At 38.9% G+C, this 5,693-nt stretch overlaps 1 pseudogene; it reads right to left on the bottom strand.

Moving 5' to 3' along the window:
• Positions 1-3,884: 3,884 nt before the first annotated feature.
• On the bottom strand, positions 3,885-4,994 carry LOC104988648 (annotated as a pseudogene).
• Between the last annotated feature and the right edge of the window lie 699 nt (positions 4,995-5,693).

Raw genomic sequence — 5,693 nt, 5'->3', positions numbered from 1 at the left:
CAGAAGTAGATGTTTTTCTGGAACTCTCTTGCTTTTTTTGATGATCCAACAGATGTTGGCAATTTGATCTCTGGTTCCTCTGCCTTTTCTAAAACCAACTTGAACATCTGGTAGCTCATATCCTGTTGAAGCCTGGCTTGGAGAATTTTGAGCATTACTTTACTAGTGTGTGAGATGAGTGCAATTGTGCAGTTGTTTGAACATTCTTTGGCATTGCCTTTCTTTGGGATTGGAATGAAAACTGACCTTTTTCAGTCCTGTGGCCACTGCTGAGTTTTCCAGATTTGCTGGCATATTGAGTATAGCACTTTCACAGCATCATCATTTAGTATTTGAAATAGCTCAACTGGAATTCCATCACCTCCACTAGCTTTGTTTGTAGTGATGTTTCCTAAGGCCTGCTTGACTTCACATCCAGGATGTCTGGCTCAAGGTGAGTTCCTCCATGTCCTTGCCAAAACTTGGTAAGGCCAATCTTCTTCATTTTAATCATTCTAGTAGGTTCCTAGGGGGTATTACAGAGTGGCTTTAAAATGAATTTCTTTAATAATTGAGCTTTGCTCTCCATATATCTTCTCTGGTGAAGTATCCAAATTTTTTTGCCTATTTTGTTAGGGTTTTTGTTTTCTTATAGTGAGTTTAACAGTTCTGTATTCTGGATATAATTCCTTTATTAGATTTATAACTTGAAAATATTTTCTTCTAGTTTCTTGCTTGTCTCTTGCTTCTGTGTTTGCCATAGACCAGAGTCTTTAATTTTGGTTGAAGTAGGATTATCTTTTATTATATGGATTTTTTTTCAGTGTCATCTAAGTACCATCTTTTTTTTTTTTAAGCTACACTTGCTTTATTTCAAAGATTTCTGAATGGTAAAGGTGTATTAATGGGATATACAGCACTGTAAACATTTCACAGTCCCTTGAGTTTATCACTGAGGTGAGATTCCAGATGTAGCCAGAGTCACAGTGAGAGGTGGGGAGAGGATCACCCCTGAGGACAAACACAATATTCAAACTGCATTAAACTCTGTTGTTGTTTAATGGCTAAGTCGTGTCTGACTCTACAACCCCATGGACTGCAGCATGTCAGGCTTCCCTGTCCTTCGCTATCTCCCAGAGCTTGCTCAAACTCATGTCCATTGAGTTGATGATGCCATGCAACTGTCTCATCCTCTTATGTCCCTTTCCCCTGCCTTCAGTCTTTCCCAGCATCAGGGTCTTTTCCAGTGATTTGGTTCTTTCCATCAGGTGGCCAAAGTATTGACATTAACCTCTACTTGATACTTTGTTACTAATTTTAGATTCCAAGTCATGGGGTGCATATTTCTTTGAATTTTTTTTTGAACAAAAGAAGAAAAACTCAAATAATTATAATTATTTGTAGAAAAATATAAATAATTACAATTTTAAAGGAGCCTTATTGGAAAGAAAAAAAAAAACACACACTGAAAAAGACATTTTTTTTTTTCCCATTTTGAAGTTACCATTTATAACTCTTAGAGCAAGTACAATGCTTATTAATTCTGGGTAGGTAAAAAGTTTGCATGTTATCTTAAAGGTGTTTTTTAACATCTTTAAATGGTAAAAAAAAAAAATGGGAAAAGGTAAAAAAGGTAAAAAAATGGGGGGAAAAAGAGTTCTCCTTTTTTAGACTTCAGAGGGTTAACGAGGATATGACATTAAAGTCAAACTGAAGGTAACAGCCATTAGAAGATGGAGGAAGTGTGAATGGGTTACCTTATAAACACCTGTGGATAGAACACAGGGCTTTTCTCTCTGATCCAGGACAAATGTAATGCTGATGGTTAAACTGTTTCTTGTTTCTAAATATAACTAAAAGATGTCTAAGCTAGACCTAAATTAGAAATCTCTTTTATTAAGTTAAGTTAAAAAAAAAAAAAAAAACTTAAAAATAACCACCTTAAAAACCAGTAAAGTTAAACAGCTGGATTTGGAGCAGATGTGCTTAATAACTACTTGGTAGCCCCCATCAGAATTAAAAACAGCATCGGGGGAAAAATTATATATAGGTGGGGGCATGTCACTAGGGGCACTAATTAGTATTCTTCCAGTAAAAATGGTGTGCCAACAGAGTGCTGCCACAACCAGGACTTTCTGAAAGAGTCTGCATGGTAAGTCCAGCTCACAGCAAAACCTGTGTCCTCCATAGGGTAGAAGTCATGTGTATGTGTGTTCAGTTGTGTCCCGCTCTTTGCATCCGCATGGACTATAACCTGCCAGGCTCCTCTGTCCATGGGATTCTCCAGGTAAGAATACTGGAGTGGGTTGCTGTTTCCTTTTCCAAGGAATCTTCCAGACCTAGAGATCGAACCCACGTCTCCTGCATCGCAGGTGGATTCTTTATCACTGAGACATAAGGGAAGCCGTGGGGTGGAAGTCATTGTTCAGTAAAAATGTGATGTAATTAATGAGAAGGTATTCTTGCCAAGAATACACAAAGCAAGAAACAGCATTTTAGACTGGTTCACGGTAGGAATAAGTGGACAGGTTTGCTTAAGACCTAAAGGCTTTTTTAATTGCCCCATATTTTCTGCTGCTCTGACTCGCATTCCCATTATGATTAAAAAAGAAAAGTAGTTGCAGGACTCCAGTGGAGTAGAAGCAATGCCCACAGGTTTCTTTGCCTCAGAAGGAGCTGGTGCTTTTGGTTTGCTAGATTTTCCATTGCCTCAAATGGCTGTTTGCCTAAAAATTACTATTGGTCAAAAGTGGGTTTCAATTTTACTAATGGAAGAAGTCTGGAACTAAGAGATCTCTTACTGTCATAAAAAAGGGCTCCACTTTGGTTTTAAGAATAAAATTTGTCAAAACTATAAGAATAGAATAATATAAGTTAAACCATGGGGCCTATTCTGCAAGCATGTTATTATTGCTGTTTTAATGGCAGAAATTAGACACCCAGGCATGTATAGAAAATACAGTGACCTTACTTTTTTGTGGCAGATTTTAAATATTTCAACTAAGACGCAACTGCAAAAGAGAGTTTCTGATGTCAGTACCAGAACATTCTGCTATGCTTTCCTTTAAAAAGGTAGTGGCTTGATAAATACTGTTTTTAATGCAAAAAAGCAACACCTGACAACAGGCTGTAAAGAAACTAGCAGTAAGCAGGCAGAATTATGCAGAAACAAAGAACTAAACTGTATGAATTCCTAGCTTGAAAAATTCAAATTAAGGTTTCTGAGTGGAGAGCCAGTGGTTGCTCTTTGTGTCTCATCTAGGTTTTATTTTCCTAGGTTTATTTTCCTCATGACCCAGGTGGTCTTCTGACATCTAGCTCAGTGCAAGACTAGATGCAAAGATTTTATGAACAATGAGGGGCTTCCTATCAGAATTTTGTTCAGCTTAAAGACAAAGTGTTTCTCTTTTTTGGTATTAAGGCAGAATGCAAGGTTTTGAGTGGCATAGACAGGAATGTGGGGACAGTGCCAAGAGGAGTTAAGAGGAAGGGCCTTCACCTCCATGGTTAAGTGCCAGCACTTGATCTGGCCGGTGCATAGGAGTCCCAAATCTGCCTCTTGTCTGGGAGTTGTTGGGAAGTATGATTGGGCCTTTAACACAGTCTTGTGTGTACCATGTCTGCTAACAGCCTGATGATTGTTTACTAATATTCTGGCTTGTATTACTTCACAGTGATTGCTCCCTGCTACAGTGTTGAAATTACATTCAGAGATGTAAAAAAAAAACAAAACACTATGTATATAGCAATATTTTCCCACTAAATTAAGGGAAAATATTTGTAACAAATAACAATAGTAGTTAGAAATATTTGACATAGTTGTGCAAAAATACATCTCAGTTTACAGAGCCTTAAAACATTTCCAAAAAGTCCCTAAGCTTTTACAGTGAACCTTAGAATCTTACTCATTTTTCTTTGTCACTTAAACGTGGCTGTTTGTCTAAAAAATGGTAACATGCAAGTCTGATGACCTCCAGTCCATCAAATATTCTCTCCTGCAGCACAGAGGTGATGATTATAAAATATCACTGGACAAACTGTACAAATAGATGAGCAGGTAATTGCAGGACTGAGCAGGGTCCAGTACAGTAAGAGAACAATTTGACCACAAGGACCCTGGGCTCGGACTTGCAAGCTGGAATGGCAACCTGTCTCATAAAGCTAAATGTCTTTTCTCCTCAATAGAAGGAGCACAGCTTCTCTTCTTCTCCTCCCACCATTTTTGGCACCAGAGCTGGAGGTCCTCCTTCGACTCGGGGAGGGTATCCATTGGGTATCAGTGGACGTGGAAGTGGATTTCCTTGAGAAAGTCCCTGAGAAGGAGGTGCCTCTCTGAGGAATGTTGTGAGAGTATGTCACCTTGATGTCATGGGCAGCATGCAGGTTCTTAGATGGTCTACTACAAAAGTTAAAGCTGTAGTTTTTGGATATAAGACATATTCATATTTCTGAAGTCCATTCTTTTCAACAAATTTATTATTTCAAGCCATGCTATTTTCTATGAGATCAATCCCTTCTGGGAATATGAGGAGCTGAAGTGGTTCACCGATATCACAAAAATAATCATGTCTTAAAATAACTTTTGTCATCCTCCATTTCCTCTGAATGAAGATATAGGCACCAGCCTACATGGCCCAACCAAATCCAGGGGCGCATTTGAGACTGGCTTTGAGGTAAATTTTCTCTAGTCTGAAATAGCTATATCTCATCAGATAATTCCACAGGAATATCCCGCCCACTCTTGCCCAGTGATTCATGATGATAAAACGTCTTTCTCCAGGAACAAATGCATTACCTATTATAAAAGTGATTATAACAGGTGATGCATTTAACAAATGCATTACCTCCAGCAATGCCACAGGTAGTGTGAGCCAAGTTGCCACAAGGCAGATCCAGCAATACCACGATGGGTTTATAAACGTCAAAGGTGAAAAAGGATCCAGCATGAAAATGCTTCCAAAAAACCTTCCCCCAAATAGAGTGACTATAAAATAAATCTCTCTCTATGACACCATGATTATTCTAAAGTGAGTCCTTGATCAGACAGATGAATTGTAAACTTCTTCCAGTCTGTGTTTTGCCCTTCAGGCTCTCTGTGGTGCCGTAGGTGATTCTTCCTTTGAAGTGGCTTTCCTCCACTGGGCTTCCTTTACACTAGACTTTGTTGACTTTGATATAATTAAGTTTTCTGTAGTAGCAGAAATCAGAAAACTAGAGGCTTCTGTTAAGGCTGGTGCTGTTATACCTTATTTGACACAACAATTCTCAAAGGGTTTAAAATTCTCCCCAAACTCAGTAACCAAGTACTCCCTACTCTATTATTTTTCCTAAATTAATAAACAATATCCCTGGGTCTGGAAGATCCCCTGGAGAAGGGCATGGCAACCCACTCCTTATTCTTGCCTGGAGAATCATGTGGACAGAGGAGCCTGGCAGGCTATAGTCCATAGGGTTGCAAAGAGTCAGACATGACTGAAGCGACTTAGCACACATGCACATCTCCATTCATATAGTTACCAAAAAACCAAAACACACAAAACACCTTCGTATTCTCTTTACTTGCTCAGCAGGTGCTGCCCTCCCCTAACCCATTATTCTTCACATCCAGTCAATCTTCCATTGTGCCTTCAACGTGTGTGATGGACTGTAAACTCTACTTCATCACAGTTAATAACCTGGCTTACTCCGTCGCCATCTCTCATGCCATCTCTTGT

Source organism: Bison bison, unplaced genomic scaffold, assembly GCF_000754665.1.
Source record: "Bison bison bison isolate TAMUID 2011002044 unplaced genomic scaffold, Bison_UMD1.0 scf7180017864139, whole genome shotgun sequence".
NCBI classification, from domain to species: Eukaryota; Metazoa; Chordata; class Mammalia; order Artiodactyla; family Bovidae; genus Bison; species Bison bison.
The sequence above is the reverse complement of the archived record's forward strand: the minus strand, read 5'-3'. Positions and strand labels throughout refer to the sequence as shown.